The following is a 9932-nucleotide window of genomic DNA, read 5'->3' on the forward strand; positions in this document are numbered from 1 at the left end:
GTACCGAGACTGCCATTATTGTCGGTTAGTACGTCGCGACTTTTCTCGCTACTTAACTCTGAGCGGAGATAGAGTATATTTACAGAACAACCCCGTTGAGATTTTCATAGAAACGTTAACAACGGTTTAGTCTGAATTAATAAATGTGTCCAAGGCGACCTCGCGCGCGTGTACCCACTTGTAGAATCCCGTTGGATATAACTAGAATAATTATTAATTGGCTAGCTCACGCGACTTGCGAGACCAGATATTGGCGATACAAGCAAAAAGTGACGCGTCTCTTTTTTTGCCGGAGGTGTATGCTTAGATCTGGGCAACCCTCTTCGGACTTTTACTACGTGCCGTCACATAGAATTAATATCGGCTTAAGTCAAGGAGAATATGAATGTAGTAACTGCGGAGTATTAGTCGCCGACTCGCGAAATATCAGACATTGCCTACAGTGCCAAGAAGTTTACGGTTATTTCTAATCTACCTCGAACAAAACCCGCAAGATCAACCCTACTTAAATAGCGAAGCAACTATCATCTGCATCGAATATCAGAGAATTGCTTTAACGTAGATCAATCCCATTTTGTTAAGTTATCGTAACTCCCACAATTGCCTAGGCCCGTAGTCCGAATCCGCTTTGGGCGCCCGCGACTACCGGGACGTAACAATATCAATCTTTTTCGATTCCGGTAACGTAAACCAAAGAGGTAATAAGAAAATGCGAACACGTTACGCGCCAGACATAAACATCTTTCCCAACACCGGTAATATAAGTAAAAAAGGTGATAAAAAAATATGTGAAACGATAACCGACATTTAAGGGCGCAATACATCAAACATAAATATCCTACCCAAATCAAGTAACATAAATTAAAACGATGCTTGCTTAGATTTAGATGCTCTCTTGAGTGACAATTATAATAACAAATATGCGGATAGCGGCGTATCAGATATATCAGATAGCAACTCTATTTCAAGCGATCAGTCCAACAACAAAATATTTAATAATGTTAATATACCGTACCAGTTTCCAAATCATTACATGACCATAATAAGGAACACGCAAAACAATATTTTATATCGAAAAAATAGTTTGGTAATATTTATCTAGAAAACCGGACAACCATGCAATTAATGGGCTAAAATGTTAAAACAAAACTTAATTTTACCGAAAATTAATGAGCCTACTATTGGACAAGCGCGTCTAGTACCGTATATAAATAAATATAATAATTATTAACTTTACCTAAAAAATTATTCACTGTATTGCAAATGTTACGTCTCGGCAGTCGCGGACGCCTAAAGCGGAATTAAACTACGGGTTTAAGCAATTACGGGAGTAACAATAATTTAACGAAATAAAATCAATTTACGTTAAGGCAACTTTTTGATATTTAATACAAATAATAGTTGCTTTGCTATTTAAGTAAGGTTGATCCTGCGGGTTTTGCTTAAAGTAATTTAAAAATAACAATATTGCTTTTTAACACAGTGGGCAATGTCTAATATTTCGCGAATCGCGACAAGCACACCGCAGTTACTGCATTCGTATTTCCTTTGACTTAAGCCGATGTTGATTTTATGTAATGGTACGTAATAAAAGTCCGAAAAAAGTTGCCCAGATCTAAGCATACACCTTCGGCAAAAAAAAAGACGCGTTACCTTTTGCTCATACACTCAATACCTGGTTTCGCAAGTGGCATGAGCTAGCCAGTTATAATTACTCTAGTTAAATCCAACGAGATTTTACAGGTGGGTGCACGCGCGCAAGGTTGCCTTGGACACATTTATTAATGTAAACTATAAACGTAGTTAAAGTTTCTATAAAAATCTCAACGGAATTGTTTTAAAAAAATATTCTATCTTCACTCAGGGTTAAACAACGGGAAAAATTGCGACGTACTAATCGGCAGTAATCACAATCTTAATACGACTCAAAAATTTTTAAAATTATTTTACAGTGATGGCACCTTGAAGAATTATAGGAAAGTCCCAAACAAAGATAATGTCCGGTAACGAGAACAAAAATGATTTTAAGTCTATCAGCGTCGAGTGCGCAGGTTAAACAATAATTATCGCAAATTTTGCGATGCCGTCTATATACTTTATGGACACAGCGGCCTGTGTCTAACTATTCAGTTAGCGTATGAGTCGAGTTTAATAGAGCCGTGTCGCGAGTATTACTAGTGTGCTGTGGCACGGATCGACAGGACAGGCACATTATACATAATGACAGAAATCAAGTTTTATTGATGCAAATAAAATTTAAAATAATCATGCACAAAATTTTACCAAACTTCTACAAGCCAGGAGAAAAAGTAAAAACAACCCTCACTGCAGAGTGCCGAATGACAATAGGACCAAAAAATAAAAAAATGAAAGTTAGGAAATATCACAGAACAATAGGGTAAAGTGAAAGTTAAAAAAAGTTGAGCAAGTCTGAACAAGAATAAGCTAGTCTAGTCGGATGTGACTTGCGGAGCAGATGTACAAAGAATTAAATGTAACTATTAGTTTGGTTCACCCACTGCTGGCATTTCGACTGTACTTTGCGGTGTTTTTTTTTTGTTCCTTGATGAAGTTGCAGGATATGGCGTTCTTTCGTAAATGGTTTCCGTACGCCTGCCTGCAAGAATTGTTTTTAGGATGTTGTCTAAGTTCGGCTTTTTCAGGACCACACTAATTGGTGTCAGGCGGTATTGTAGGTGATTAATGATTTTGGGGTTGCCGCGCGATCGTCGATTCAACGCGTGGTAATAAGCCGTAATTTTGCGAATTTGGAATTTGTGTTTATCTCGTTGTCTAAAAGCTAAATCCCAACATCCGCAAGAACTTTTCAAAATACATTTTAGGTTGCCGATAGTAAAAAATATGTTATCGACCAACTCTCAACATCTTTCGTATTAAAAATGAACAATGCCGACACCATGCGCAAACCTCGAGACAATCGTAATAAGCTCAAGCGGTGCCCCGCTCCGGTGCCAGTCGGATTTAATCAGTCATACAGTGCACATCGTCTGTGCCAGTCTATTCTCTATACCTGTCATTAAGACTAATTTTTGTGAGAGCGTTAGCAATACACTTGCAACTCCGCTTAGTTCTATTGTTCTACTTCAAGGATTATTTTCGTAAAACATCCAACGCCTGGAACTACATTCACAGGCCGGTGGTTACATTTAAAATCAATTAACGCCTCAAAATTTTAATTTTTTTTAACATTAACAACGTAAGTTTTATTCACTTTTTAAACTTAAGAAATTACACTTAAATTAGCTACCGTGGTCAATTCTATTTTAAATTTAATTCATTTTTGTAAGCTATTGCAATTTAAATTAATAATTTATTTGAAACTAATAGTATAAATCTATGACAACTTACCTTAAACACGAATCGATTACCAATTATATTGTACTGTTTTTTATTGCATTAAATATTATAATCAATGATCGAGTCAACGGTTACACTATTTGGTCTCTACGTCGTTTAATTTTAATCCTAAATTTAGCTTTAGCATGTCGGTGGGACTTAGCTCCATTAGCACAAACTCTGAGTAATTTATTTTTTTCAAATTTGTGACATTGATGCGCTAACACTTGCCCCATTGACACTTAACGTTGATGCGCTACTAGTCAGTTTGAGCGTATGCAAATTCGCTCCATATGACTCAACGTCTATAAATTTTGTTAACAAGCGACAGCGTAGATGTGATCTCATTTTAAAAGATAAATACACTTTGATTCTATTTGCTTTATAGGCGCATTCATATAATTGCTACTCTGCTGATCCATTTTATTTCTATTTTCTTTTTTTAATCCGTGTTTGTAAAGTGGAGCAAACGTGTAAGACCCGCCAAGCAAAAGAGTGTTCCAAAGTGCTACTCCGCTTTATTAGCGACGATATTGAAGCGCTGGACCGCCCCATAAGCATTAACGTTTGAATTGCTACATTGCTTGAGAGGCAAAAGTGTCCATGTACTATCAGCAAGACAAGCAATAGCATCGACGAGCGTCTCTCTAGCTCGGCGAATAATACAAATCTTTATTTTGCGAATTCATCCAGTTCTGAAGAGCTACTCCGCTTCGTGCCGTAACACGATAGCGCTAGAATCAAGGACTGCGCCACAAGCGATTGCTCCGATGACCAAGTCTTTTCTATAATTTCTATTATTCTTTTTTATTTCATTACACTGACACAAGCGGCCATACCGCGTTACATAAACACAAATTTTATTAACTTTACACTACACTTACACCAGCAAAAGCTAGCAATAGCTATTCCGCTTTTAGACTAAGGCGTTAGCATTCATCTGCTACACCGCCGCCTACACAACACTCCACAAGATTATCCTCAACCGTGAGCATTTTAATTGCTAAAATTGCTTATCATATCTTTTTCCTTTTTACCTTAGATAATCTGAAATTTAAAACACAGAGCCGGCAAACGTAAACGCGCCCGGATAGAATTCTTGAAAAGAAAAGCAGCGGCAGAAAAGGCAAAACCAAAAATATTATTTATTGAAAACGGAACATTTCTAACACTTGCAAATACGACAATTTTAACGATCTTTGAGACCACCGACTCCGCCAGTAATAGACACAACAGATTTAACTTTAGACGCATCTTTTATTCCAGACACTGCAAAAACTTTTACTATCTTAAACACCCCAAGATCTTTGACACAAAAACTAAAAAATTTTTGAATTTATGGAAATAATTAAAAACTAACAGTTGTTACGTCCCGGTGGTCGCGGGCGTTTATAACAATTTCGGACCACAAGCCTAGGCAATAATAAGATCGCGATATTTTGACCGGGTAAAAACTGAATTTATTCCGTGGGAACTTTTTGATAATCTATAACGATTATGGTAGGTTCGTTATCCAAGTACGGCTGCTTGATGCGATTTTGCTCGAGGTAATTCAAAAATAACAGAATAGGTTCTCGACACTTTAAGCACTGCCGGACGTTGCAAGAATTAACAATTAAAACGCCACAATTACTACACTCGCGTTTGCCACAATTTAATCCAATAAGCAATTAATGCGAGTGTACGCGGACAAAATCGGTAATAAGATGTCCAGTTCTACGCATACACCGTTCACAAAATAAAAGATGCGTAATTTTCTGCTCGAAATAACGATATCTGGTCTCACATCAACCGTGAGCCTACCAATTAAGAACCAATCTAGTTAAATCTTTGAAATAAACGCGAGCAGGTATCCGTACATGAGGGTGTCGTGAACACATTTATTAAAATAAATTAAATAGTAGTCAAACTCTTTATAAATATCTCAACGAGATTATTCTGTAAAAAAAACTTGATCGCCGCTGAGATTTAAGTACCAAGAAAAATCGCGATGGACTAACCGGCAATGATTGCAATTCAAATAAGGTTCAGAAATTTTTAAAATTAATTTGAAGTCGTGACACCTATGTAAAACGCAGAACGTTTTAAGACAGAGATAATGACCAGTAACAAGAATAAAATTACCTTTGAGTCTATCGACGTTAACTGCGCAAAGTAGGCAATAAATATTACAAGTTTCGCAATGACGCCTGTACAGTCTGTGTACACAAAGACCGGTCTTTAACCACTTGGTTCGCGTTAAATTTAATAAAACAATGTCACAAATATTATTAGCGCGTTGTGGGGTACGTTGACTGGGAGGGCACATTATTCATCCTAGGATAGTACAAAATAAACACACGTATTTAAAATAAAAGTCTAAACGCTATTTAGGAAAATGCATGTAATGCGGTAGGTGTAGAGTTGACAACACGACCCTCACAGCAGGGGTCGGGATAAAAAAATAAAAGTAGGCTTTTAAGTTAAGTGCTTGCTAAAAGGTCGAACACGTAACCCTCACAGCATGGGTTAGGGTAAAAAAAAAGATTTTGAAATTTTAAGTTAAGTGCTAGCGATGCGGTAGGTAAAGGGTCGAGCACGCGACCCTCACAGCAGGGGGTAAGGTAAAAATATAAAATGGAGTATTTGTTAGGTTTAAGTGGATACAAATAAATTTGGGATAGCGTAGACGCGTGCAACAGATTTAAGAGCGAAAGTTATTCGTACTTACCCATTCTACACATCTAAGCTGCTTGGCTTTTGATTGCCTTCGCTGCGTCTCGATAAACTCAACGTCGCAATGCACGTTTTCCGGGAGTAGATTCTCGTAGACTCTCCTGCTTAAATCGTCCTTTGAAATGTCTTCTAGGCTTGGCTTTCTCACGATGAAGGTGATCGGCGTCAAGTGGTATTGCGGGCGTACGTCGTTCGAATGTTGGTTTAAATCGTGATAATACGCGGTTATCTTTGGAATCTGATATTTCCGGCCGCAACGACGTGATTTAAAATTTGTCCTTTACGAGTTTCACAAAAGTATTATATTATTAAATAAAGTTAATAGAAATCCTAGGGTAAATGCGTTGCAGTGCATCTGCACCACTTCCAACACTAGAATGCCTGCTAGATCGATTTTTAAAAACGTGCAGTGCAGCTGCACCAGAATTAATTGTCAATCACAGGGTTTTTGAGATATCGTTAATAAATTGAAATTGTGAAACAATTAAAATTGGAATAAAATAAAAGATTTAGGATGTCACTAAATTTAACACAAGAAGTTTCTTTTAACAATTAAAATATATTCTTAAATTTACGTTACACTACTGGTTGCAATTATAAAGTATCGAATATAGAAGTTATACTTATTTAGGCTTATGTCGTTAGACCCGCACGCGGGATGAACTCTTTGAAAAGAGAAATGCTTAGAGTTTGAAGTTGGAAATAGAACTGACGCTTCGGTGAGACTGAGCTTCGGGTTTTACCGGCGCTGCTTTTCACCTAGCGCTTAGATGATAGTAAGAGTAGGTAGTGGGAGGAGCGGCGTTCGGCGTTGCCGGCCGCCTGAAAGTAGAACAATGGTGGTAGGAATAGCGGCGTTCGGCGCTGCGGGCCGCATGGAAGTGGAAGCCTCTGTAAACAAAAATAAAGTTAGACTACTGATTTTTAGCGTTGGCGTAAATAATGCTAAGCTACTGAATATAACGTTGGCGCAACTAATGTTATACTACGCATGGGCAAAGTGATATAAATTTATATGTCTTACTTTCTACGCATTACATACTTGAATATTAGATTATACTTAAATGTACTCGCAAAAATATTTTTATAAAATACATGTTATTTGGCGGGACGTAACACAGTTTATCATTAATTACCTCTAAATTTTCTTTTGAGATTAAACACAAAAAACAGATTTATTCATTGTTTAATCAATTAAATTACAAGAAAACTTTGTCCGTAAAAAGTACAATAAATAAGCAATTATTTTAATGAAATTCAGTTTCAATTTTATTTGTTATAACATTGATTCTATTCCGAACAAAATCAGTGACGTTCTTGCCAATTTCCGAGCTATCGCCGGTGTATGCAAATAGGTTCAAAAATAAATAAGGAGATCGGCTTGCGTCGTAAAACCGAAGTATCTGAGGCGAGAGTAAAACAAAGCGTAGTGTTCCCCGAGATGCAACACGACGTGACAGTAGTATTTATCTAGAAAACTGGACAACCATGCGACTTAAAAGCAAAGTTAAAGCAAAATTCATTTCTGCCGAAAATTAACGAACCGACGGTTAAACCAGCGCGTCTTATACTATACAAAAATAGACATTATTGTAATAATTTTTTTTGATAATTCATTTACTGTATTACAAAAAAATAGCGTTAAAGATGCAATTTTATTTTTATACGATGTAGTAAAAGAAATCAGCATTTCCGATTTTTCAATCACTAAAGAAGACGTCGGTAACATACTTTGGAAAACCGTTGATAAGTACTTTGACGATACATTCCAAGGAATGAAAACAACAATTACAATTTGTTTAAATAAAATTGTTTTACCTCCTGAAAACCGTCGAGAAAATATAAAAAAGTACCACGCTTCTTTTCTCGAAGGCCATAAAAAAGTTACAAAAATTTTTAGTCGCGGACGTCTAAGACGGATTCGGACCACGGGCCTAGGCAATGAAATCGCGATATTTCGACCGGGTAAAAACTGAATTTATTCCGTGGAAATTCTTTGATAATTTATAACAATTATGGTAGGTTTGTTATCCAAGTACGGCTGTTCAATTGGATTTTGCTTGAGGTAATACGAGAGCGTACGCAGACGAAGTCAGTAATAGGGTGTCCGGTTCTACGCATACACCGTTCACAAAAAAAAAAAGACGTGTAATTTTCTGCTCGAAGTAACGATATCTGGTCTTACATCAAGCGTAAGCTAACCAATTAAGAATTAATTTAATTGAATCTTTGGAATAAACGCGAGCAGATATCCGTACACGAAAATGTCGTGAACACATTTATTGAAATGAATTGAATGGTAGTCAGACTTTCTATAAATTTCTTGACGGGATTATTCTGTAGAGAGACTTAATCATTGCTGAGATTTAAATACCAAAAAAAATTACGGTGGACTAACCGGCAATGATCGCAATTTAAATAAAATTCAAAACATTTTAAAGTTAATCTGCAACCGTAACATTTTTGTAAAACGCGGAACGTTCCAAGACAAAGGTAATAATTAGTAACAAGAGTAAAACTACCTTTGAGTCTATCGACGTTAACTGCACAAAATAAGCAATAAATATTACGAGTTTCGCGGTAACGTCTGTACAATTCACGTACGCAAAGACCGGTTTCCAATTACTCGATTCGCGTTAGATTTAATAAAGCAGTGTCACAGATATTATTAACGCGTTGTGGGGTACGTTGATTGAAAGAGCACATTATACATCTTAGGATAGTATAAAATAAACACACGTATTCAAAATAAGAGTCTAGACGCTATTTATAAAAATGCATGCAATGCGGTAAAGGTAGGGTTGACATCACGACATTTACAGCAGGAGTCGGGATAAAAAATAAAAGTAAGCTTTTAAGTTAAGTGCTCGCTAAAAGAATTAAACACGCAACCTTCACAGCAGAAGTTAGGGTAAAAAAGTAGATTTTCGTATTTTGGGTTTAAGTGCTAGCGATGCGGTAGATAAAAGATCAAGCACGACCCTCACAGCAGAAGGTAGGGTAAAAAAGTAAAGTAAAGTATTTGTTAGGTTTAAGTGAATACAAATAAATTTGGGATAGCGTAAACGCGTTCAACAGAATTAAGAGCGAGTTATTTGTACTTACTCATTCTAGATATTTAAACTGCGTTGCTTTTGATTGTCTTCGTTGCGTTTCGATAAACTCGGCGTCGCAATGCACGTTTTTCTCCTGGGGTGGATTCTCGTAAACCCTTCTGTGTGAAACGTCTTTTGAAATAACTGCTGGGCTCGGCTTCCTCACGATAAAGGTGATTGGCGTCAAGTGGTAATGCGGGCGTACGTCGTTCGAATGTCGGTTTAAAGCGTGATTATACGCGGTTATTTTTTGAATCTGATATTTTCGACCGCCGCAGCGGATTCTAGAATTTGTCATAAAGTTTTACAAAAATATTATAATATTAAATAAAATTAATAAAAATCTTAAGATAAAAGCGTGCAGTGCAACTGCACCACTTCCAACACTAAAATGCCTGTTAAATTAATTTTTAAAAACGTGCAGTGCGGCTGCACCGAAATTAATCGTCAATCACACAGGATCTTTGAGATATTGTTAATAATTAAAATTGTGAAACAATTGCAATTGGAATAAAGCAGGAAATTTAAGATGTCATTAAAGTTACCACGAGAATTAAAACAACTAAAATATAATCTTAAATTTTACGTTACACTACTAGTTACAATTATAAAGTATTGAATATAGAAGTTAAATTTATTTCGTTAGACTTATGTCGTTAATTTATTAGACTCGCACGCGGTATAAACTTTCTTGGAAAAGAGATGTTAAAAATTTGAAGTCAGGATTAGAACTGTTGCTTCGGTGAGACTGAGCTCCGGACTTTA

The sequence above is a fragment of the Cardiocondyla obscurior genome, unplaced genomic scaffold (assembly GCF_019399895.1).
Source record: "Cardiocondyla obscurior isolate alpha-2009 unplaced genomic scaffold, Cobs3.1 scaffold31_0_849067, whole genome shotgun sequence".
NCBI lineage: Eukaryota > Metazoa > Arthropoda > Insecta > Hymenoptera > Formicidae > Cardiocondyla > Cardiocondyla obscurior.